The sequence below is a fragment of the Tursiops truncatus genome, chromosome 6 (genome assembly GCF_011762595.2).
Source record: "Tursiops truncatus isolate mTurTru1 chromosome 6, mTurTru1.mat.Y, whole genome shotgun sequence".
NCBI classification, from domain to species: Eukaryota; Metazoa; Chordata; class Mammalia; order Artiodactyla; family Delphinidae; genus Tursiops; species Tursiops truncatus.
The window spans coordinates 27614865-27637271 of record NC_047039.1 but is presented as its reverse complement, the minus strand read 5'-3'; the positions used below and the strand labels follow the sequence as shown (position 1 = coordinate 27637271).

At 42.3% G+C, this 22407-nt stretch overlaps 1 long non-coding RNA gene across 1 annotated transcript in view; it reads left to right on the top strand.

Moving 5' to 3' along the window:
• Nucleotides 1–743: 743 nt before the first annotated feature.
• LOC141278952 (uncharacterized) overlaps nucleotides 744–22407 on the top strand; it is an 80939-nt gene continuing 59275 nt past the window's right edge. The window contains exon 1 of the long non-coding RNA XR_012332441.1: nucleotides 744–844. This is a non-coding gene — a long non-coding RNA (uncharacterized lncRNA). The remainder of the gene's footprint in view (nucleotides 845–22407) is intronic.

Here is a 22407-nt window from a genome sequence, read left to right as displayed (position 1 = left end):
GTGGTATGTGGACTTCAAACACTGGTCTGATTCCAGCCTTCTGCTGGTGTCATTAATGTCACCATTACTGTTAGGGGCTGAGACCAATGATCAGGAGAAAATGAACATATATTTTATCTTTATCAGCATTAGATGTATGAGACAAACGTGAAAAATAGAGCAGCTCCTTTTAAATTTTCATTAAAACTTTGAAAGTTTTAATAGCTCCAAAGTAAAAGTTACTTAATCCTCTACTACACCATTTCCCTCTCTAGAAAATGAGAATTCAACTACCTAATGTGCAAGGTGACTGAGAAAATAAAATATGGCAGTGAATAGAAAGCACACTGCCAACACAGGTCTACTGCTAACAAAACAGTACTTTTCACCATCGTTGTTTTGGCAGCACTCTAAGGCCCTGAGAATACAACAGTGTGAATGTATATGGAGAGAAACAATGCAGGACAATGCAGGAGCAACTCCGGAGAAGATAGAAAGCCCTGAATGAGGGCACAGGAATGTGCCCCTTCAAGAACAAGCCTGGCTTCCTGGGAGACCACCTGCAGCTGTGCCACAAAGGGATTATGACTTTGGCATAGGATATCAAGGACACACCCTCCATTATGACCAAAGACAAGAACACAACAAGGAAGTGGTACCCATCTGAGGCAGGGCTGCCAGGCCCCTAGGAGTTCCCTCCTCCCTAACGGGCAGTCCCCTCTGGATGTGAGGGAGCAGAGTGCTCCAGGGCAAACCTGGTACAACAGAAGTGGTTCTGGCCTCAGGATTCTCTCCCAGCACAGAGAGCAGGCTGGAAACCCCCAAGCCTGCAGATGGCTTCACTAAAGTAAGGTATCAGAACCAGGTATGGAAGGGAAGGACAATACGCGGGACAGAATCAGGGTATGGGTTTTAGAATACGCCTTCTCTCATGTCATGCTGATGTCCAGCATGACATTAATCTTCTATGTGCCTATGGAGGTTATTGAACCCTATTGAAATGAACGTCATATTAGCATGTACCAGACACCCGTTTTCCCCTTTCCACACTCCCAACAGCCCCAGGAGGTTCAGTACCTTGCTTAAAGTGACTATGAGAAAGAGGCAGACCTGGATTTGAACTCTCTCTATGGAGGGCGGGGCTCCCACAGCAGGCCTGGGATAGGCCCCGAGGGAAAGGCAATGCCCAAAGAGATGCACACCTGAGGTTGCAGATTTGGAAGAGAAAGATAGGGCTCTCATTCGTAAGTGGTGAATCTGAGCGATGAATTCCCTTGACCTCACGGCTACTTCTGTGTATATTTACAACGTTTTCATAATGCAAAATTTAAAATAAAACTTAAGTCTGGACGTCTTACCACCCACTCCTCTCTTCCATCCCCAGTAATTCAGGGAGTCAGCCACCAGCCCCCTGGGGGTTGAGGAAAGTTCCCTGCCCCGTGGGCTGCACTCCACTTGCTCCACCCCAAGCTCCTGGAACAGCCCCAGCGCCGCAGGAGCCAGACAACTTCTGGAGTCGTAGATCTGGGCACAAGGACGCCCCACACAAACCCGGGGATGTCTGACTCCCACCAGGCCCTTCCAACTCCCCCAGGAGCCTGCGGGCCCCGATGCCGCTGACCCAAGTCGTCCTCCCCACCCCAATCAAGGCAAGTCTGGGTGTTTGCCCAGGCCAGTCCTTCCCCCAAAATCCGGGACATCGAGGCCAAGCGGCGCCTCCATCACCATGGTTGGCACCACCCAGCCGCGCTCCCCAATTAAGACCCAGGAAGGATGCCCGAGCCGCGCGCCCCAGCAGTGGAGACGTCTGCTCCGGGCGAGGGGTACTTATGTCCTCCAAATCACCTGCACCAGTCCAGACCCCTCCGGGACAGGACGCTGGCTCCCCAGCACCGCCGGACAGCACGAGACCCGAGACCCAGCCCACAACCCCTACTAGGCGGACTGCGTCCGACCCCGTCCGGAAAACAATCAAACCTCAAGGAACCCGCGGACAGGGCAGACCAACCCCGCCTGCCCTCGCCAAGGTTTCCCAACCCTCTATCCCCGGGACTCAGCGGCCATGGTCGGGCTTGCTCACCATGAGCTTTAAAAGATGGTCACAATGTCCAGAAATACAACAGCGCGAAGCGGAAGTGCGATACCCACAATACCTCTGGGAGGGACTACAATACCCAAAATGCTCAGAGGGCTCCGAAGCTCAAGATCGTACTCGCCAGATCACCGGTGGCCGCGGGACTACATTACCCACAATGCGCCGGGGGCGCGGGCACATTTCCCCACTGGACCCAGTTGTTGAGCTCCAGTACGCCTCCCTTCTGCTCCGCTGGAACCCGCGCTCAAGAAACGTAATTACAGCCACCTGGGCTCTGGGAGAAATTGTGGAAAATTAGATAAGTAAAGTCTAGTAAAGTGACTTTCAGGTGCATTAGAAGGGTGGTTCAGGTGAGCACTAAAATCTTTCCTTTTTAACTTGTGGGGTCCTCTTAGTTTTTAGTCACCTGGGTGTGTACTTGTCCTCCATACTGCAGATTCACCCTAGTGTTTTTATATTTAAATAACAGCGCGTAATGAATGAACTTCTAAAATATGCCAAAGGTCCTGGCATTTTTCTTTCTCTTTTATTTTGCGGTACGCGGGTCTCTCACTGTTGTGGCCTCTCCCGTTGCGGAGCACAGGCTCCAGACGCACAGGCCCAGCGGCCGTGGCTCACTGGGCCCAGCCGCTCCGCGGCACGTGGGATCTTCCCGGAGCGGGGCACGAACCCGTGTCCCCTGCATCGGCAGGCGGACTCTCAACCACTGCGCCACCAGGGAAACCCTATTTTTCTTTTTCAAAGAGGAAAAATTCTGAAGTTTATTAAAAATAATAACAATCAGAAGAAAAAATGAGGAAAAACTAAGCATGAAGACATTTAAAGCTACAGTAACTAAAATTAAAATTATTTTACTAATACAAAAATCGCTGATTAGATGTAACAGAATAGGAAGCTTAGAAACATTTCAAAGTATTAATAAACAGGGCTTCCCTGGTGGTGCAGTGGTTAAGAATCTGTCTGCCAATGCAGGGGACACAGGTTCAAACCCTGGTCTGGGAAGATCCTACATGCCACAGAGCAACTAAACCTGTGTGCCACAACTACTGAACCTGTGCTCTAGGGCCCGTGTGCCACAACTACTGAGCCCACGTGCCACAGCTACTGAAGCCCGTGTGCCTAGAGCCCATTCTCCACCACAATGAGAAGCCCATGCACAGCAGAGTATCTCCCGCTTGCCACAACTAGAGAAAGCCTGCGTGCAGCAACGAAGACCCAACGCAGCCAAAATAAAAAATAATAATTTATATTAAAAACGTATTAATAAGCAGACATACTCTTTTTCTAGGAATTTGATGAAAGTGTTTTCAAATTACTTCCTATTTACTCAAAATGAAGTAATGAGAACCAGATTTAACCTCTTGCCTAAATCAACTTTAAAAAAACAAAATATATGAAATGACAGGTTTGAAGACATCGGACATAAGACAATGAAGAGCAATGAACCCTGAGAAAGATGTAAGAAACCAGATGAGACTTTGAACATCACTAGATGGAGAGAAATTTCAGGCCACAGGACAGAGAAGGGAAATCCAAGTGGAGGGTCCTCTTCCTCAAGTGTCAGTTGAGTGCCAACCAATGTGCACATGTGCAACCCCCCAAGAAAGAAACTGAAAAAGATTAGAGAGAAATACCGTGAGCTCACATAGGGCCAGGAATAGTGCCTGCTCCTGCCAGACAGTGGAAATCTTCATAATTCACATGGTGTGGAGTAAAGAATTCTCACAAGAATTTTGCCTCAATGACAGGGGCAAAATTAGGCCTAAATGCCTGATTGAGAGAATCTTTATGTTAAATTTAGGGGAGAAGTGTGTCAAATATGTTTCAGAAATCTTAAAAGTCACTTCCATTTTTATATGAATCGTGTATGCAGAAATATACATATTATATAAAAACATTTTGAACAAACTAGGTTCAAGATTTCCCATAAAATGAGCAGTAAATTTAATAAAATTCACTTAAAATAGCATTTGCATATATTTCAACACCACAAAGTAATTCTAATATATATCTGGATGACTATATTGATGATATTATCAAAAAATGGTGATAAATAATAAAACCCAGTTTGCTCTATTATTAGCATTTTAATATAAAACTATAATAATCAGTGTGACAGTAATGCAAGTCAGCTGAAAGGAACTAAAGGGAAAGTCAATACAATGGAAGGGAGAGAGGGAGGAAAATTGAGAAAGATGGAAAACTTCAGTTTGGAAAGTGAGAAAAAATAGTTATTTGGGGAAATTAAGCTAGCTCACAAAACAAATATAAAAAGAGAAATCAGAGATCTAACATGAAATATAAGTGATTTTGAAAACCATCTTGTGGTACGGAAGGTCTCTGCATGCATTACACTGAAGCAGAGACCATCAAGAAAAGAATGCCTCAAGAGAACAGTGTCAGGACAAGTATGCTCATGCTCATTGGTGGATATCTCTCTCATCTGTCTGGGTTGAAATCCAGCTGAAGTGACTGAGTCTGCTATTGAGAGAGAAAAGGGACATTTCTATAAACATTATTGGTGGCTTAAGCTTTGAAACCACAGAAGAAAGCTTGAGGGACTACTATGAGCCATGGGGAAAACTTACAGACGCTAGTAATGAGAGATCCTGCAAGCAAAACTCAAAAGAGTATTTGGTTTTGTAACTTTTCCATCCATAGATAAGGTTGATGCTGCCATGGCTGCAAAATCTCTTTCAATTGATGGAAGAATGATTGAGCCAAAATGTGCCAGAGAGGAATCTGGACAACCTGGCACTCATGTAACTGAAAAGCTGTTTGTTGGTGGAACTAAAGAAGATACCAAAGAACATCAGCTTAGAGATTACTGCAAGGACTATGGAAAAGCTGATGTCATTTGAGATGATTACTGATAGGCAGTGTGGAAAGAAAGGAGGCATTGACAGTCTGGAAAGAAAAGAAGCATTGGGTTTATTACTTTTTTTTTTTTCTGCGCTGTGCAGCACATGGGATCCCTCATCAGGGATTGAACCCACATCCCCCGCTTTGAAAGGGCAAAGCCTTAACCACTTGACCACAAGGGAAGTTCTGGGTTTACTACTTTTGATAACCATGATCATGTGGATTAAACTGTACTGCAGTAATACCATACCATCGGTGGTCAGAAGTAAGAAAGGCTTTATCTAGACAAGAAACACAGGAAGTCCAAAGTTCTAGGAGTGGCAGAGGAGACTTTGAGGGATTCGTGCAGAGGCAGTGAATTTTGGGACCAGGATCATGAGGCAAGTGTAGAGTAGGATCTGATGGATATGGAAGAGGACATGGATTTGGGGATAGCTATAATGGGTATGGAGGAAGATCTGGAGGTGGCAATTTTAGAGGTAGCACAGGTTATGAAGAAGGAAGATGAAGATATACTAGTGGAGAACCTGGATCTGGCAGCCGGAGGCGAGTAGTGGGGAGGCTACAGAGGTGATTATGACAACTATGCAGGAAAAATTTATGGAAGTAGAAATTAGAATGTTTTTAGAAATTATAATTAGCAACCTTATATCTATGGTCCAGTGAAGACTGGAAATTTTGATGGCAGTAGGAACATAAGAGAAACTTACGGTGGAGGAAACTATGGTCCAAGAGGCAGTGGCACAGTAAGGGATATGAGGCAGGAACCAACACTCAACTTCTTCCCATTTGCCCTGGGCTTTACTGTGTAACTTGGAGAGGACAAGAGCCCAGAAGTAACAACAGGTTCAGGTTATCAAAATAAGAATGTTTAGAACACTTATTATCTCACACATGCATAAATATAGAATGATATGGTAGAAGACACTACAGCAGATACGGGGAGCTGTTTGTGGATGGACTGGATTATTTAATAGCATTACCTTACTATAAAGGAAGGACTGTAAAAAAATGCCTTTGAGATAGTTTCTTTTTGTTTCTTTTAAACATTTATGGGAGTATAATTGTTTTACAATGTTGGGTTAGTTTCTGGTGTATAAAAAAGTGAATCAGCTGTATGTGTGTGTGTGTATATATATATATATATATATATATATATCTCCCCATATCCCCTCCCTCTTGCGCCTCCCTCCCACCCTCCCTATCCCACCCCTCTAGGGGATAACAAAGCACTAGGCTGGACTCCCTGTGCTGTGCAACAGCTTCCCACTAGCTAGCTGTTTTACATTTGGTAGTGTATCTATATCAGTGCTACTCTCTCATTTTGTCCCAGCGTACCCTTCCCACCCTGTGTCCTCAAGTCCATTATCTATGTCTGTGTTATTATTCTGGTTCTGGCTGTAAATTCATTCAAGCGATTTTTTTTTTCTGGACTCCATATATATGTGTTAGCATACAATATTTGTTTTTCTCTTTTTGGCATGCTTCACTCTGTATGACAGACTCTACGTCCATCCACCTCTCACAAATAACTCAATTTCCTATCTTTTTTATACCTGAGTAATATTCCATTGTGTATATGTGCCACATCTTCTTTATGCATTCATCTGTCGGTGGACACTTAGGTTGCTTCCATGTCCTGGCTATTCTAAATAGTGCTGCAATGAACATTGTGGTACATGTCTCTTTTTGAATTACAGTTTTCTCAGGGTATGTGCCCGGTAGTGGGATTGCTGGGTCATAAGGTAGTTCTGTTTTTAGCTTTTTTTTTTTTAACATCTTTATTGGGGTATAATTGCTTTACAGTATTGTGTTAGTTTCTGCTTTATAACAAAGTGAATCAGTTATACATATACATATGTTCCCATATCTCTTACCTCTTGCGTCTCCCTCCCTCCACCCTCCCTATCCCACCCCTCTAGGTGGTCACAAAGCACCGAGCTAATCTCCCTGTGCTATGTGGCTGCTTCCCACTAGCTACCTATTTTACGTTTGATAGTGTATATATGTCCAGGCCACTCTCTCGCTTTGTCACAGCTTACCCTTCCCCCTCCCCATATCCTCAAGTCCATTCTCTAGTAAGTCTGTGTCTTTATTCCTGTCTTACCCCTAGGTTCTTCATGACATTTTTTCCCCTAAATTCCATATATATGTGTTAGCATATGGTATTTGTCTTTCTCTTTCTGACATACTTCACTCTGTATGACACACTCTAGGTCCATCACCTCATTACAAATAGCTCAATTTCGTTTCTTTTTATGGCTGAGTAATATTCCATTGTATATATGAGCCACATCTTCTTTATCCATTCATCCGATGATGGATACTTAGGTTGTTTCCATCTCCGGACAATTGTAAATAGACCTGCAATGAACATTTTGGTACATGACTATATTTGAATTATGGTTTTCTCAGGTTATATGCCCAGTAGTGGGATTGCTGGGTCATATGGTAGTTCTATTTGTAGTTTTTTAAGGAACCTCCATACTGTTCTGCATAGTGGCTGTACCAATTCACATTCCCACCAGCAGTGCAAGAGTGTTCCCTTTTCACCACACCCTTTCCAGCATTTATTGTTACTAGATTTTTTTGATGATGGCCATTCTGACTGGTGGGAGATGATGTTGAGCATTCTTTCACGTGTTTGTTGGCAGTCTGTATATCTTCTTTGGAGAAATGTCTATTTAGGTCTTCTGCACAATTAAGGATTGGGTTCTTTATTTTTTTGTTATTGAGCTGCATGAGCTGCTTATAAAATATGGAAATTAATCCTCTGTCAGTAGCTTCATTTGCAAATATTTCTCCCATTCTGAGGGTTGTCTTTTGGTCTTTTTTATGGTTTCCTTTGCTGTGCAAGAGCTTTTAAGTTTCATTAAGTCCCATTTGTTTGTTTTTATTTCCGTTTCTCTAGGAGGTGGGTCAAAAAAGATCTTGCTGTGATTTATATCATAGTGTGTTCTGCCTATGTTTTCCTCTAAGAGTTTGATAGTTTCTGGCCTTACATTTAGGTCTTTAATCCATTTTGAGCTTATTTTTTGGTATGGTGTTAGGGAGTGATCTAATCTTATACTTTCACATGTACCTGTCCAGTTCTCCCAGCACCACTTATTGAAGAGGCTGTCCTTTTTCCACTGTACGTTCCTGCCTCCTTTATCAAAGATAAGATGACCATATGTGCGTGGGTTTATCTCTGTGCTTTCTATACTGTTCCATTGATCTATCTTTCTGTTTCTCTGCGAGTACCATACTGTCTTGATTAGTGTAGCTTTGTAGTATAGTCTGAAGTCAGGGAGCCTGATTCCTCCAGCTACGTTTTTCATTCTCAAGATTGATTTGGTTATTTGGGGTCTTTGTGTTTCCATAAAAATTGTGAAATTTTTTGTTCTAGTTCTGTGAAAAATGCCAGTGGTAGTTTGATAGGGATTGCATTGAATCTGTAGATTGCTTTGGGTAGTAGAGTCGTTTTCACAATGTTGATTCTTCCAATCCAAGAACATGGTATATCTCTCCATCTATTTCTATCATCTTTAATTTCTTTCATCAGTGTCTTATAATTCTCTGCATACAGGTCTTTTGTCTCCTTAGGTAGGTTTATTCCTAGATATTTTATTCATTTTGTTGCAATGGTAAATGGGAATGTTTCCTTGATTTCACTTTCAGATTTTTCATCACTAGTGTATAGGAATGTCAGAGATTTCTGTGCATTAATTTTGTATCCTGCTACTTTACCAAATTCATTGATTAGCTCTAGTAGTTTTCTGGTAGCATCTTTAGGATTCTCTATGTATAGTATCATGTCATCTGCAAACAGTGACAGCTTTACTTCTTCTTTTCCGATTTGGATTCCTTTTATTTCCTTTTCTTCTCTGATTGCTGTGGCTAACAATTCCAAAACTGTGTTGAATAAGAGTGGTCAGAGTGGGCAACCTTGTCTTGTTCCTGATCTTGTTGGAAATGGTTTCAGTTTTTCACCATTGATGCCGATGTTGGCTGTGGGTTTGTCATATATGGCCTTTATTATGTTGAGGAAAATTGCCTCTAGCCCTACTTTCTGCAGGGTTTTTATCATAAATAGGTGTTGAATTTTGTCGAAAGCTTTCTCTGCATCTATTGAGATGATCATATGGTTTTTCTCCTTCAATTATGTTAATATGGTATATCACATTGATTGATTTATGTATATTGAAGAATCCTTGCATTCCTGGAATAAACCCCACTTGATCATGGTGTATGATCCTTTTACTCTGCTGTTGGATTCTGTTTGCTAGTATTTTGTTGAGGATTTTTGCATCTATGTTCATCAGTGATATTGGCCTGTACTTTTCTTTCTTTGTGACATCCTTGTCTGGTTTTGGTATCAAGGTGATGATGGCCTCGTAAAATGAGTTTGGGAGTGTTCCTCCCTCTGCTATATTTTGGAAGAGTTTGAGAAGGATAGGTGTTAGCTCTTCTCTAAATGTTTGATAGAATTCGCCTGTGAAGCCATCTGGTCCTGGGCTTCTGTTTGTTGGATGATTTTTAATCACAGTTTCAATTTCAGTGCTTGTAATTGGTCTGTTCGTATTTTCTATTTCTTCCTGATTCAGTCTTGGCAGTTTGTACATATCTAAGAATTTGTCCATTTCTTCCAGGTTGTCCATTTTACTGGCACAGAGTTGCTTGTAGTAATCTCTCATAATCTTTTGTATTTCTGCAGTGTCAGTTGTTACTTCTCCTTTTTCATTTCTAATTCTATTGATTTGAATCTTCTCCCTTTTTTTCTTGATGAGTCTGGCTAATGGTTTATCAATTTTGTTTATCTTCTCAAAGAACCAGCTTTTATTTTTATTGATTGGTGCTATTGTTTCCTTTATTTCTTTTTTGCTTATTTCTGATCTGATCATTATTATTTCTTTCCTTCTGCCAACTTTGGTTTTTTTTTTTTTCTTTCTCTAATTGCTTTAGGTGCAAGGTTAGGTTGTTTTTTTGAGATGTTTCCTGTTTCTTATGGTAGGATTGTATTGCTATAAACTTCCCTCTTAGAACTGCTTTTGCTGCATCCCATAGGTTTTGGCTCATCGTGTCTCCATTGTCATTTGTTTCTAGGTATTTTTTTATTTCCTCTTTGATTTCTTCACTGATCACTTGGTTATTAAGTAGTGTATTTTTTAGCTTCCATGTGTTTGTATTTTTTACAGATTTTTTCCTGTAATTGATATCTAGTCTCATAGTGTTGTGGTTGGAAAAGATACTTTATACCATTTCAATTTTCTTAAATTTACCAAGGCTTGATTTGTGACCCAAGATATGATCTATCCTGGAGAATGTTCCATGAGCACTTGAGAAAAATGTGTATTCTGTTGTTTTTGCATGGAATGTCCTATACATTTCAATTAAGTCCATCTTGTTTAATGTATCATTTGAAGCTTGTGTTTCCTTATTTACTTTCATTTTGGATGATCTGTCCATTGGTGAAAGTGGCTTGTTAATGTCCCATACTATGATTGTGTTACTCTAGATTTCCCCTTTTATGGTTGTTAGTATTTGCCTTATGTACTGAGTTGCTCATATGTTGGGTGCACAAATATTTACAATTGTTATATCTTCTTCTTGGATAGATCACTTGATCATTCTGTAGTGTCCTTCTTTGTTTTGTAATTGTCTTTATTTTAAAGTCTATTTTGTCTGAAATGAGAATTGCTACTCCTGGTTTCTTTTGATTTCCATTTGCATGGAATATCTTTTTCCATCCCCTCACTTTCAGTCTGTATGTCCCTAGGTCTGAAGTGGGTCTGTTGTAGACAGCATATATACGGGTCTTGTTTTTGTATCCATTCAGCCAATCTGTGTCTTTTTGTGGGAGCCTTTAATGCATTTACATTTAAGGTAGTTATCCATATGTATGTTCCTATTCCCATTTTTTAATTGTTTGGGGTTTATTATTGTAGGTATTTTCCTTCTCTTTTGTTTCTTGCCTAGAGAAGTTCCTTTAGCAGTTTTTGTAAAGCTGGTTTGGTGGTGCTGAACTTTCTCAGGCTTTGCTTGTCTGTGAAGGTTTTAATTTCTCCATCAAATCTGAATGAGATCCTTGCTGGGTAGAGTAATCTTGGTTGTAGGTTTTTCTCCTTCATCACTTTAAATATGTCCTTCCACTCCTTTCTGGCTTGCAGTTTCTGCTGAAGGATCAGATGTTAACCTTATGGGGATTCCTTTGTGTGTTATTTGTTGTTTTTCCTTTGCTGCTTTTAATATGTTTTCTTTGTATTTAATTTTCATTAGTTGACTTATATGTGTGTTGGCATGTTTCTCCTTGGATGTATCCTGTATGGGACTCTCTGTGCTTCCTGCACTTGATTAACTTTCCTTTCCCATATTAGGGAAGTTTTCAACTATAATCTCTTAAAATATTGTCTCAGTCCCTTTTTCTTTTCTCTTCCTCTTCTAGGACCCCTATAATTCGAATGTCAGTCTTTTTAATGTTGTCCCAGAGGTCTCTGAGACTGTCCTCAGTTCTTTTCATTCTTTTTTCTTTATTCTGCTCTGTAGTAGTTATTTCCACTATTTTATCTTCCAGGTCACTTATCTGTTCTTCAGCCTCAGTTATTCTGCTACTGATCCCTTCTAGAGTATTTTTAATTTCATTTATTGTGTTGTTCATCGTTGCTTGTTTCCTCTTTAGTTCTTCTAGGTCCTTGTTAAATGTTTTTTGTATTTTCTCTACTCTGTTTCTAAGATTTTGGATCATCTTTCCTATCATTCTGAATTCTTTTTCAGGTAGACTGCCTATTTCCTCTTCATTTGTTAGGTCTGGTGTGTTTTTACCTTGCTCCGGCATCTGCTGTGTGTTTTTCTGTCTTCTCATTTTGCTTATCTTACTGTGTTTGTGGTCTCCTTTTAACAGGCTGCAGGTTCGTCGTTCCCATTGTTTTTGGTGTCTGTCCCCAGTGGCTAAGGTTGGTTCAGTGGGTTGTGTAGGCTTCATGGTGGAGGGGACTAATGCCTGTGTTCCGGTGGAGGAGGCTGGATCTTGTCTTCTGGTGGGCAAGTCCACGTCTGGTGGTGTGTTTTGGTGTGTCTGTGGACTTACTATGATTTTAGGCAACCTCTCTACTAATGGATGGGGCTGTGTTCCCATCTTGCTAGTTGTTTGGCATAGGGTGTCCAGCACTGTAGCATGCTGGTCATTGAGTGAATCTGGGTGTTGGTGTTGAGATGGAGATCTCTTGCGGATTTTCACCATTTGATATTACGTGGAGATCGGAGGTCTCTTTGGACCAGTGACCTGAAGTTGGCTCTCCCACCTCAGAGGCACAGCACTGACTCCTGGCTGTAGCACCAAGAGCCTTTCATCCACACAGCTCAGAATAAAAGGGAGAAAAAATAGAAAGAGTGAAAGAGGATAAAATGAAATAAAATAAAGTAAGATAAAATAAAGTTTTTAAAATAAAAATAATTTTTAAGAAGAAATTTTTTAAAAAAGTAAAAAAAAAAAAACATGGACTGAATCCTCGGAGAAATGGTGAAAGCAAAGCTATACAGACAAAATCTCACACAGAAGCATACACATACAGACTCACAAAAAGAGGAAAAAATATATTTATCTTGCTCCCAATGTCCACCTCGTCAATTTGGGATGATTCGTTGTCTATTCAGGTATTCTGCAGATGCATGGTACATCAAGTTGATTGTGGAGATTTAATCCCCTGCTTCTGAGGCTGCTGGAAGGGATTTCCCTTTCCCTTCTTTGCACAGCTCCTGGGGTTCACCTTTGGATTTGGCCCCACCTCTGTGTGTAGGTCACCTGAGGGCGTCTGTTCTTCGCTCAGAGAGGACAGGGGTAAAGAAGCAGCTGATTCGGGGGCTCTGGCTCTCTCAGGCCTGGGGGAAGGAGGGGTACGGATGTGGGGCGAGCCTGTGGCGGCAGAGGCCGGTGTGATGTTGCAGCACCCTGAGGCACACCTTGCATTCTCCCAAGGAAGTTGTCCCTGGATTACGGGACCCTGGCAGTGGCGAGCTGCACAGGCTCCCATTAGGGGAGGTGAGGATAGTGACCTGTGCTTGCACACAGGCTTCTTGGTAGTGGCAGCAGCTGGCTTAGCGTCTCATGCCCATCTTTGGGGTCCACGCTGATAGCCGCGGGTCGCGCCCATTTCTGGAGCTACTTTAAGCAGCGCTCTTAGTCCCCTCTCCTCACGCACCAGAAAACAAAGAGGGAAGAAAAATTCTCTTGTCTCTTCGGCAGGTCCAGACTTTTCCCCAGACTCCCTGCCAGCTAGCTGTGGTGCGCTAACCCCTTCAGGCTGTGTTCACACCACCAACCCCAGTCCTCTCCCTGTGCTCCAACCAAAGCCCGAGCCTCAGCTTCCAGCCCCTGCCCACCCCGGTGGGTGAGCAGACAACCTCTCGGGCTGGTGAGTGCAGGTCGGCACCGATCCTCCGTGCAGTAATCTCTTCATTTGCCCTCTACACCCCTGTTGCTGTGCTGTCCTCCGCAGCTCCGAAACATCCCCCCTCTGCCACCCACAGTCTCTGCCCGCGAAAGTGCTTCCTAGTGTGTGGAAACCTTTCCTCCTTCACAGCTCCCACCCACTGGTGCAGGTCCCGTCCCTATTCTTTTGTCTCTGTTTTTTCTTTTTTATTTTGCCCTACCCAGGTACGTGAGGAGTTTCTTGCCTTTTGGGAGGTCTGAGGTCTTCTGCCAGAGTTCAGTGGATGTTCTATAGGAGCAGTTCCACGTGTAGATGTATTTCTGATGTATCTTTGGGAAGGAAGGTGATCTCCGCGTCTCATTCTTCTGCCATCTTCCTCTCTTGTTATAGTCTTTATTTTAAAGTCTATTTTGTCTGTTATGAGTATTGCTACTCCAACTTTCTTTTGATTTCCATTTGCATGGAATATGTTTTTCCATCCTGTCACTTTCAGTCTGTATGTGTCCATAGGTCTGAAGTGGGTCTCTTGTAGACAGCATATATACAAGTCTTGTTTTTGTATCCATTCAGCCAGTCTGTGTCTTTTGATTGGAGCATTTAATCCATTTACATTTAAAGTAATTATCAATATGTATGTTCTATTACCATTTTCTTAATTGTTTTGGCTTTGTTTTTGTACGTCTTTTCCTTCTCTTGTGTTTCTTGCTTAGAGAAGTTCCTTTAGCATTTGTTGTAAAGCTGGTTTGTTGGTGCTGAATTCTCTTAACGTTTGCTTGTCTGTAAATATTTTAACTTCTCCATCAAATCTGAATGAGATCCTTGCTGGGTAGAGTAATTTTGGCTGTAGGTTTTTCCCTTTCATGACTTTGAATACGGCCTGCCACTCCCTCTGGCTTGCAGTTTCTGCTGATAGGTCAGCTGTTAACCTTATGGGGATTCCCTTGTATGTTGTTTGTTGCTTTTCCCTTGCAGCTTGTAATATTTTTTCTTTGTGTTTAAGTTTTGATAGTTTGATTAATATGTGTCTTGGCGTGTTTCTCCTTTTATTTATCCTGTATGGGACTCTCTGTGCTTCCTGGACTTGATTAACTTTCGTTTCCCATATTAGGAAAGTTTTCAACTATAACCTCTTCAAATAATTCCTCAGTCCCTTCCTTTTTCTCTTCTTCTTCCGGGACCCCTATAATTCAAATGTTGGTGCATTTAATATTGTCCCTGACATCTCTGAGGCTGTCCTCAATTCTTTTCATTCTTTTTCCTTTATTCTGCTCTGTGGCAGTTATTTTCACTATTTTACCTTCCAGGTCACTTATCCATTCTTCTGCCTCAGTTATTCTGCTATTGATTCCTTCTAGAGAATTTTTAATTTCATTTATTCTGTTCATCATTGTTTGTTTGCTCTTTAGTTCTTCTACATTCTTATTAAACATTTCTTATAGTTTTCTTCATTCTACTTCCGTGATTTTGGATCATGTTTACTATCATTACTGTGAATTCTTTTTCAGGTAGACTGCTTATTTCTTCTTCATTTGTTTGGTCTGGTGGGTTTTTACCTTTCTCCTTCATCTGCTGCATATTTCTCTGTCTTCTCATTTTGTTTGACTTGCTGTGTTTGGTTCCCCTTTTCACAGGCTGTAAGTTTATAGTTCCCTTTTTTTTTTTTTTGGTGTCTACCCCAGTGAGTGAGGTTTGTTCATTGGCTTGTGTAGGCTTCCTGGTGGAGGGGACTGGTGCCTGTGCTCTGTTGTGTTGGGCTGAATCTTGTCCTTCTGGTGGTTAAGGCTGCGTCTGGTGGTGTGTTTTGGGGTGTCTGTGAACTTAGTATGACTTCCAGCAGCCTCTCTGATAATAGGTGAAGTTGTATTCCTGTGTTGCTAGTTGTTTGGCATGGGCTATACAGCACTAGAGCTTGCTGGCTGTTGAGTGGAGCTGGGTCTTAGTGTTGAGATAGAGATCTCTGTGAGAGCTCTCACTGATTGATATTACATGGGGCTAGGAGATCTCTGGTGGTCCAGTGTTCTGGACTCGGCTCTCCCACCTCAGAGGCTGAGGCCTGACACCTGGCCAGAGGACCAAGACGACCTTGCCAGCCACATGGCTCAGAAAAATGAAGGAAAGAAAGAAAATAACAAACAGGTATAATCCCAAACAAAATGGTAAAAGCAAAACTAAACAGACAAAAATCACACAAAGAAACACACAAACACACTCATAAAAAGAGAAAAAAACAAACAAACAAAGAAAAACCCAGACAGAACCCTAGGACAAATGGTAAAAGCAAACCTAAACAGACAAAGTCACACAAAGAAAGGTACACATACACACTCACAAAAAGAGAAAAAGGGGAAAACATAATAATAATAATTTTAAAATAAATAAATAAGGAAGAGAGCAACCAAACGAATAAACAAACCCACCAGTGATAACAAGCACTAAAAACTAAACTAAAATAAACATAAAACCAAAAACAAATCAGGTGCAGAAAGCAAACCCCAAGTCTACAGTTGCTCCCAAAGTCTACCACCTCAATTTTGGGAACATTCGTTGTCTATTCAAGTATTGCGCAGATGCAGGGTTTATCAAGTTGATTGTGGGGATTTAATCTGCTGCTCCTGAGGCTGCTGGAAGAAATTTCCCTTCCTCTTCTTTGTTTGCACAGCTCCTGGGGTTCAGCTTTGGTTTTAGCCCTGCCTCTGGGTGTAGGCTGCCCTCAGGCATCTTTTCCCCACCCAGACAGGAGGGGGTTAAAGCAGCAGCTGATTAGGGCTCTCTTGCTCACTCAGGCCGGGAAGAGGGAGGGGTATGGTAGTCATAATTGGAATGCAGGGTGAGCCTGCAGCAGCAGAGGCTGGCATGACATTGCAACAGCCTGAGGTGCTCTGTATGTTTTCCCAGGGAAGTTGTCCCTGGATCATGCCCATCTCTGGAGTTCACTTAGGCAGTGCTGTGTCTTCTGTGGGCACACCAAACAGGAATCCCCTCTCCTCACGCACCCCAAAACAATGGTCTCTTGCCTCTCTGGCAGGTCCAGACTTTTTTCTGGACTCCCTCCTGGCTAGCCTCCTTCAGGTTGTTTTCACACAGCCAATCTAGTCCTCTCCTTGGGGTCTGACCTCTTAAGGTGCAAGCCTCAGTTCCCAGCCCCCACCCACCCCAGCGGGTGAGCAGAAAAGTGTCTCAGGTTGGTTAGTGCTGGTCAGCATTGATCCTCTGTGCCAGAATCTCTCCGCTTTGTCCTCTGCACCCCTGTTGCTGCACTCTCCTCCATGGCTCCGAATCATCGCCCCCCCCATCCAACCCCCATCCCTGCCAGTGAAGGGGCTCCATAGTGTGTGGAAACTTTTCCTCCTTCACAGCTCCATCCCAGAGGTGCAGGTCCCATCCCTATTCTTTTGTCTCTGTTTATTCTTTTTTCTTTTTCCCTACTCAGGTACATGGGGATTTTCTTGCCTTTTGGGAAGTCTGAAGTCTTCTTCCAGCGGTCAGTAGGTGTTCCATAGGAGTTGTTCCACATGTAGATGTATTTTTGATGTATTTGTGGGGAGGAATACATCTTATTCCTCCACCTTCCTGAAGGTCTCTCAGCATTCCTAAGATAGTTTCTTACCTTTTTAATTCTTTTTTTTCTGTATCAGGTCTTAGTTGTGGCATGTGGGCTTCTCTCTAGTTGTGGCATGCGGGTTTTCTCTCTCTGGTTGTGATGTGCAGGCTCCAGAGCACGTGGGCTCTGTAGTTGTGGCACACAGTCTCTGTAGATGTGGTGCATGGGCTTAGTTGCAGGATGTGGGATCTTAGTTTTCCAACCAGGGATCAAACCTGCCTCCCCTGCATTGGAAGGTGGATTCTTTACCACTGGACCACTCGGGAAGTCCCTAATTGTTGTTTCTTTCTAGTGGCCTTTGTAAGAGTATAGAAACATTCCTTCGTTGGTAGTGTTAAATGTGTAAATTTTAGGTTTCATGTGAAACCTTTTAAAACAATTTTCTGAAAATATTGAAAAGCTACTAGCCAGGATCACGTTTTCCTTTTTAAAAATTTAAATACAGGGCTTCCCTGGTGGCGCAGTGGTTGAGAGTCCACCTGCCGATGCAGGGGACATGGGTTCGTGCCCCGGTCCGGGAAGATCCCACATGCCGCGGAGTGGCTGGGCCCGTGAGCCATGGCCGCTGAACCTGTGCGTCCGGAGCCTGTGCTCTACAATGGGAGAGGTCACAGCAGTGAGAGGCCCGCGTACCACAAAAAACAAAAAACAACAACAACAAAAATTTAAATACATATGTAGAGTTAGGAAGCTATTGTACATTTATGATTTAATAAAATAAATGAAAAAAATGCCTCTTGAATTCCAGCCAAAATAGAATTAGCCCCCTTCCTCCCAGGTTCTTCCTCTTACCACTAAAAAACTCTGGACATAACACAACAAAAAAGCATAGGCAGAATCTGAATGTGGAAGGAAGAAGGAAGACTGTCAATGGGCCATGGGATTTGAGGATCCATACAGTAGTGGATTCTCTATGTTTCTGCTGCCTCTTGTATATACTGGACAGGGTGCTGAAGAAGCCTCCAACCAGGAACAGCCCAACAGGCATGGATAAAAAAACCCTCCAAGAGCAAGAAAATTTTGTTCTCCCTAGCCAAAGGACCAGGAAAATATTTAGTTACCATCAGATAACCTTTTCCGCAATACCCACCCTACTCTACCCAAACACCAGTGAAAAAAACCTCATCCTGCTCCATAGTTTCATAGAGCCAAGCAGAGAGCTGATCTTCCACCTTATTATCTCCCACTGTGCAAGTAGCCCTCCAAGTCCAAGTGGTGTCAGTAGGCTGATGGAGAGTTGATCTTCCAACCTCCACTAGGTGGAAACACTCAATGCTCCAATTTCCCCCACTTTCTTACACTTACCCCTAGAGTAGTGTCAGTGGAGTCCTACAGAAATTTGAACCTCCTCCCCACCTGGCAGTAACAAAACTTAATGAGAAGATGCAATATGAGGCTAGTCACACTACACTAATACCACCACCAACAACAACCCTCCACCCAATCAGCAAGGCCCACACCCATATCCAGCATCCAGACTGAACAACGCAATGCAATTCTGGCCCAGTGAGCATTCCACTCTACTCCACCCCCACCTGATGTCAGCAGAGCCCAAGAGGGAGCTAAACCTCCACCCCCACCTGCCAGCAATGAGATTGAACAGGCAGAATGAAGCACAGCTAGTAAGCAATTCACTCACCCTAACCTCCCATGAAGAAGACCCCTTGGGAACTGAAGCCATCACCCTAGGTGGCATTATTAAGGCAGAACAAGGTGGTGCTGGGGAGGTGGTCATCACTCTGCTTCACTCCTCTCCTGGTACCAGGGGGCCAAGTGGGAAGGTGAGTTTCCCTTACCCTGGGATTAATGAAGTAAAGTAAGGTGGTAGGTGGTGGGACTAACTAGCACTTTGCTTGCCCCCCTTTCTCCAGGTGTCAGTGGTGCCAGCCAAGAGCTGAGCTAACACTTTCACTCAGAGGCAATAAGTAGATATGAGTTGGTGACCCCCTTTGGCTAGAAAGGTGTCAGCAGCGAAAAGGGGGAGCTGAACTTTTACCTATCCATTGCAATGGCACAATGTAAGTGCTCCATTTTCACCAGGGTAGTGTTTCTGGGGTCCAGTGGGAAGCTGAACAGCTACACTCAGCTGGTCCTCATTCTAAACCCCAGCTTCTAAAAGAAAAAGAAGGTAGTATCCAGAGTCTCTAATCTAATATCAATCACCCAAAATGGCAAGATAACCAAACCCCAGAATGAATCAGATAATGGAATTTATGACAAGAATTTTAAAGCAGAGATTATAAAAATGCTTTAACAAGCAAGTACAAAGTCTTTTGAAAAAAAAGAAAAAATAGAAAATCTAAGTTATGAGATAATTTATTTTTAAAAAGCAAATGAAAATTATATAACTGAAAAATATAATAACCAATACACGCACACACAAGAAAATGTTTGACTGAATGAGCTTGCTAGAGTCTTCATCTGCACCATCAGCTCTCCTGGGTCTTAATCCTGCTGGCTCCCACTGCAGATTTTGGACTTTGCAGCTTCCATAATTGCATGAGCCAATTTCTTATGATAAATCTCAATAGCTCTCCCTCCCTCCCTCCCTCCGCCTCTCCCTTTCCTCCCTCTCTATTTCCCTCTCCCTTTCCCCCTCCCTCAATAGATAGGTAGATACATACATACATACATACATACATAGATTCCTCTCCTATTGATTCTGTTTCTCTGGAGAACCCTGACTAATACAGTATGGTATATGGGTTATAGCCCCATAAAGCTGTTATGAAATAAGTGATAGAACTGGTAGAGGTAAAAGAGGATAGAATCAGTGAAATAGAGGGCAGATCAACAGAATTTACCCAATGTGAGCAATGGGAAGAAAATAGACTAAAGCAAAGAACAGTCTCAGGAAACTGCAAGAAAACAAAAGAACTTTTTCATATTCATGTATTAAAATTCCCAAAGAGAGTCTGACTAGAAAGTATTTAAAGAAATTTACAAGAATCTGACTATGTTCACATTATCTATTTTATGTTATTGATTTAGAGTTTGATTGAGTTGTAGTCAGAAAACTTACTCTGTATTTCAATTATTTTGAATTTGCTAGAATATTATCTACCTTGGTATATTTCTGTGAGTACTTTTTTTAAGTACAGTAAGTCCCCTTCATATAAATGAGTTCCATTCCGAGAGTGCATTCGTAAGTCCAATTTATTCATAAGTCCAACAAAGTTAGCCTAGGTACCCAACTAACACAACTGGCTACATATTACTGTACTGTAATAGGTTTATAATACTTTTCACACAAATAATACATAAAAAACAAACACAAAAAATAAAACATTTAAAATCTTACAGTATAGTAAGATTAAAAGTACAGTAGTAATAACAGCTGGCATAAAGGGGCTGGCATCAAGTGAACAGGCAAGAAGATTTAATGACTGGAGGATGGAAAGGAGGTGGGAGATGGTAGAACAGAAGGATCATCAGCAATAGGAGACGGAGGGCAAGCTGCAATTTCACTCACACCCGACGTTAATGGCATGCATGTTTGTATCTTTGAAAGTTCACAACATGGAGGTTCATATGTAGGGGACTTACCTTATGTATTCTTCGGCTGTTGGATAGAATGTTCTGTAAATGATGATTAGGCCTTGTTGGTTGATGATTTTCTGTATGTCAATTGCTGAGAGATAGGTGTGAAGCATCCAACAATAATTGTGCATTAGTCTACTCCGTTTACCTCCATCAGTTGTTTCACACACACCCCACACCAACATATTCATAACAAATAAGGAAGAAATAACCATGTCAATTATGTTTCTGTAACTGGTCACATGGTTGCAACTGGTATTTATAACTACCTTCTTCCACTACCCACTCCATATTCCCTTTCCTCTCCACAAGCACCTCAGCTGGTCATGGTTCTTTACCTGGTAGAGTGACCCAAAACTTCATTCCTGGAGGGTTTCGCCAGTAGTACTGCTGCCTAGATGATGTTGTTGTAGTTTTCCATTGACATTAATCACAGGGCATGGCAATACTAAGAGACCCTAAGGAATCTCCTATATTCCAGACATACTCACTTACCTCCATTGTGGAGTAGCAGTTCAATTTCTTTTGACAGTCAAGATCAATCACGCCAGCCAGCATAGTAACTCCCTTCTTTGTCTCTTGATTCAGAGGCATGAGGAGTCCAAAATGGCCAAATGGCTGTCTTAATTTCACTGTCTCCTGGTGGAATCATTTATTCCTTTGGAACAAAGACCTCTAAGCCAGCAGAGAATAAGGTTGTGGGAACAGTGGGTCGCTAGGGGTAATAGTGAGTGCTGCCACTCCCGATTCCACCCAATTCCTGGACCTATGAATCCTGACAATGGAAGAAACAGCACCATATATTGGTTACTGATTCAGAGCATATACAGCTTCCTGGAGAACCTTGTCTCACTGCTATAAGGTTTTGCCACTTGAATGGGGATTTGGTGTGAAGCACCACCCCTGCATCTTTCCAGTCCTTCATGGTTGCACTAACCTCTCCAATCCCTCCAGGAATGTAGCACTGTTACCCCAAAACTGGATTCACTTCTTGGTGGATGTTAAGCCAAAAGACACACCAAACTGAAGATCAGGAGAAGGAAGGATTTATTACTTGCAGCAAGTAAGGAGAACACCAGGGATCTTTCCCAAAGTGGTGTGTTCCTGAACAGCAAAACTAGGGAAGTTTTAAGCTGAGGGTATATGTATATTCATGAAGGGGCTTAGGCAGTAGGCAGAGTCCAAGCTTTAGTTGATTGAAGTCATGAGGGTCAGAAAAAATCAACATCATCATCCCTTCGGTTCCATTTGATCTGGTGTTTGAGTGCTTCAGGCTAAGTTTACCATTGAAACACAACTGGGAGTCTTTACAACTGATATATTATCTTTGCTATTGCTATTCTCTTCCTGATAACATAATGTTCCTTCATTCTTTTGTTCCTTTAAGAGTATTAATTACTGAGACCTGTTCAAGGGCAAGCATTGTGGTCTAAGCTTGCTTAGATCACAAAATGTCTTAGGCCAAAAATGGCTTCCCTTATGTCAAGAAAGCCATGCCTGTTCTCTTTCTCTGGGGACCCCTACCCTATTTGCTTACAGTACTACTTTTACTTTACTATTTTTCTAGGTTGAGGCAGCTGTAATTGGCTTCTACTTGGTCTTTCCCATGATGGTAGCCCTTATTCCATAGGTCAGGGAATCAGTGTGAGAATTCTTCCAGTTATTGAGTAAATCTATTCCAATTATGCATTCTAGAACAGGGGAAATAACCAGAGGATGGGTTTTGGTACCCACTGGACCTGAGCTAAATCTTCATTCATCATGTGACCTCCATAAGCCCTTACTCTGGTGGACCACAGTGACATTTTGAGTCTCCTGAGTTAGTTCAGAGACAATGTCCAGTAGTACCCAAAAGGTTTGATTATTCAATTTTCCCCAGTGCACATAAACCTTGGTATAGGCTATATAGGTCCCTTTGGGAA